Below are 4,138 nucleotides of genomic sequence, written 5' to 3'. Positions count from 1 at the left end.
CTCCACCCCACCACCTATGTAGCGAGCAGTGCCAGAACCACATCCAAGTGAATATCTAGCTTAATTAGGGGTAGTAACCTCAGCAATAAGCAGGCTACACCCATGCCTTTGTCCACCCAGACTATGTAATTCAGACCTTGTTGGTTGTTGTCCATATACAGATCCTCTTTTCCACATTCCCCCTGCCATTGAAGCAGAGAGCTATGCTGGATATGTATTGAAAGTAAAGTATCGGCTTATTTGGTTTTGGGGAAGTAACCGCCATAACAAGCAAGCTACACCTCACTTTTTTGTGAATGCAAATCCTTTTTTTTTTTCTTCCACATTTCCTCTTGCTGTTGAAACCTAGGCAAGTACAGACAGTGGTCAGGGCTGGCAGTGAGCAGATGATGTCCAAGTCCAGGTCAAGGGTCAGGGCAGACGGCAATCCAGGAGTGACGTCAAAATCCAAGGCAGAAAAGGGGAATCAGGGCAAGACCGACAACACAGGCAGAGACAGACATTAAGGGACAAGACCGACAAGATGGATAAGGCAAGGCAAGATAAGACCCCGAGGATCAGGACAAGGCAGGCAGACAGGGCAAGGCAACAGAGGCAGAGCAAGGACAAGGCAAGGTAAGACAGCAGGAAAATGAGGCAACGTACAGGGAACTAGCAACATACACTGCAGACAAGGCAGGAGGATCTGTTACTGAGGTGTTGATAGGATCAGCTGGGGAGTTTAAATATCTGGCACAAGGGACGTCAGCTCATGGTGCCACAGGAGGCTTTCCTGCTGTGGAGCCTATATCCTTCAGCACATGCCATGTGCACGCAATTAAGGGCAGTCAAAGAGGAGGCACAGAGAGAGCTGAGGGTGAGTGCGGCCAGTCGTGGGGCTTTCCCATGGCTGGCCAAACGTTACAGGATTATATGATGGAAGCGGTTCAGAGACAGGCAACCTAAATGGTTTAGGGTCTGCCAGGAAGAACAATGAGAAGACACTAGAGGACCTAAATATATACACCCTGGAGGAGAGAAGGGACAGGAGATAGTTACAAACTTTTAAATACCTGAAAGATATTAATGATAGACAAAAATAAAGGTTTTCTGATGGAAAGGAAACTATAGAACAAGGAGTCATGATATGAAACTCCAAGGAGGACGACTTAGGACCAATGTCAAGAAATATTTCTTTACGGAAAGGTAAGAACATAAGAACATAATATCATGCCATACTGGGTCAGACCAAGGGTCCATCAAGCCCAGCATCCTGTTTCCAACAGTGGCCAATTCAGGTCATAAGAACCTGGCAAGTACCCAAAAACTAAGTCTATTCCATGTTATCATTGCTAGTAATAGCAGTGGCTATTTTCTAAGTCAACTTAATTAATAGCAGGTAATGGACTTCTCCAAGAACTTATCCAATCCTTTTTTAAACACAGCTATACTAACTGAACTAACCACGTCCTCTGGCAACAAAATCCAGAGTTTAATTGTGCGTTGAGTAAAAAAGAACTTTCTCCGATAAGTTTTAAATGTGCCACATGCTAACTTCATGGAGTGCCCCCTAGTCTTTCTATTATCCGAAAGAGTAAATAACCGATTCACATCTACCCATTCTAGACCTCTCATGATTTTAAACACCTCTATCATATCCCCCCCTCAGCCGTCTCTTCTCCAAGCTGAAAAGTCCTAACCTCTTTAGTCTTTCCTCATAGGGGAGCTGTTCCATTCCCCTTATCATTTTGGTAGCCCTTCTCTGTACCTTCTCCATCGCAATCATATCTTTTTTGAGATGTGGCGACCAGAATTGTACACAGAATTCAAGGTGCGGTCTCACCATGGAGCGATACAGAGGCATTATATTTTCTGTTTTATTTACCATTCCCTTTGTAATAATTCCCAACATTCTGTTCGCTTTTTTGACTGCTGCAGCACACTGAACCAACAATTTCAATGTGTTATTCACTATGATGCCTAGATCTCTTTCTTGGCTTGTACCACCTAATATGGAACCTAACATTGTGTAACTATAGCATGGGTTATTTTTCCCTATATGCATCACCTTGCACTTATCCACATTAAATTTCATCTGCCATTTTGATGCCCAATTTTCCAGTCTTACAAGGTCTTCCTGCAATTTATCACAATCTACTTGTGATTTAACTACTCTGAACAATTTTGTATCATCTGCAAATTTGATTATCTCACTCGTCATATTTCTTTCCAAATCATTTATAAATATATTGAAAAGTAAGGGTCCCAATACAGATCCCTGAGGCACTCCCTTGCCCACTCCCTTCCATTGAGAAAATTGTCCATTTAATCCTACTCTCTGTTTCCTGTCTTTTAACCAGTTTGTAATCCACGAAAAGACATCGCCTCCTATCCCATGACTTTTTAGTTTTCTTAGAAGCCTCTCATGAGGGACTTTGTCAAATGCCTTCTGAAAATCCAAATACACTACATCTATTGAATTACACTACATCTATTGAAATACACTACATCTATTGAAATACACTACATCTATTGAAGTAGGCATAGAGCCGTCCTCCAGTTGCTAGGCCGCTGTGTTTTAAGATTGACAGGAATTTTGTAAAGGGTGCTAATGGGTGCATCTACATCATCTCCATTTCCTGTGGACCAATCACCAAATGTGTCGGGCCAACTTCAGGCAACATCTCCTCCTCCAGGATGTCCTGTGCATCAGAAGCAAACAGAAGGTTGTCCTATGCACAGACAATCTTCACCAAACAAAGATGTTGAGAGTCAAGATAGCTTTGTTCCTGCACATCAAGAGCAAGCTTATGAGTATGTAGAGTGTCCTAATACATCTTCCAGATCTCCTCCAAAGAGCAAAGACATTGATCCAAGAAATTTGATGCCACCACCTAATCAGTTACCAGCTCCAGATCAGCCATTCCCACTGTCTACTGTCAGAGAAGAGTCTACCATTCCCATGGCTTTTTCAGAAAAAAATTGGGTTTATCCATCAGAGCAGATGTTCTGGAATGCAATGTTAAGGAAAGGGTGGAGGTGGAAGGATGATGACATGAAAGCTGAAGATATGAGTAACATTATTAAGATTCATAATGTAAATAATGAACAGGCTTGGAAAGAGATTTTAAAATGGGAAGCTCTTCATACTAAGGAATGTCCATGTGGGCCAACGTTGATCCGCTTTGGAGGTAAAGCTAAGGAATATTCTCCCAGGGCCAGAATTCGCTCGTGGATGGGTCCAACAAAAGCGATCATATAACACCAATTCTAAAGAAGCTCCACTGGCTCCCAGTCAAATCTTGAATCCTGTTTAAACTTCTATCAATCACCCACAAAGTCATATTCAACAACACTCCACTGGACCTCAGAATCCCTCTTCAGCTTCACACGTCTTCCTGACCGCTAAGATTAGCACAAAGAGGAACTCTACATGCACCTCCCATGAAAACATCTTTAAGTAAAAGAGCTCTATCCACAGCAGGCCCCAAACAGTGGAATCTGCTTCCTCCGGAGCTAAGGCTGATACATTGCCCCAACACGTTCAAAAAAAGACTCAAGACATGGCTATTCGGTCAAGCATTCCCTTAACTTGCTTAGTCTTCCACAGCTCCCATAGACTGTTTTCATACTGTTGACGTCCAGAACCTATGCTCATGTTTTTACTCATCAATAAGAAATTTCTCCCTCCTCCCCCCCTCCACGAACAACCTTCCTTCCCCCTCCCTCCCCATGCGCTAGTCTCGCTCTAATAGTGCATAATGCTACTGTTCCTAGTTATGTTATATTATCCAAGTTGTTCACTCCCTTGTTCATTGTAAGACATATGTTGTCATTGTTTTCTACTTGTTATAATGTAAACCGGAGTGATAAGTAATTCTGTTACCTGAACTTCGGTATAAAAAAAAGTTATAAATAAATAAATAAATAAAATCTACCGGTTCACCTTTATCCACATGTTTATTAACCACTTCAAAAAACGAAGCAGATTTGTTAGGCAAGATTTCCCTGGGTAAATCCATGTTGACTGTGTCACATTAAACCATATCATTCTATATGCTCTACGATTTTGATCTTGAGAATATCCACTATTTTTCCTGGCACTGAAGTCAGGCTCACTGATCTATAGTTACCCTTATCATCCCTGGAGCCTTTTTTA

At 42.0% G+C, this 4,138-nt stretch overlaps 1 pseudogene; it reads left to right on the top strand.

Annotated features, from left to right (window-relative positions):
* The first annotated feature begins 2,512 nt into the window (after positions 1-2,512).
* Positions 2,513-3,346, top strand: LOC115089576 (annotated as a pseudogene).
* The last annotated feature ends 792 nt before the right edge of the window (positions 3,347-4,138 follow it).

This window comes from Rhinatrema bivittatum, chromosome 4 (assembly GCF_901001135.1).
Source record: "Rhinatrema bivittatum chromosome 4, aRhiBiv1.1, whole genome shotgun sequence".
NCBI lineage: Eukaryota > Metazoa > Chordata > Amphibia > Gymnophiona > Rhinatrematidae > Rhinatrema > Rhinatrema bivittatum.
The sequence above is the reverse complement of the archived record's forward strand: the minus strand, read 5'-3'. Positions and strand labels throughout refer to the sequence as shown.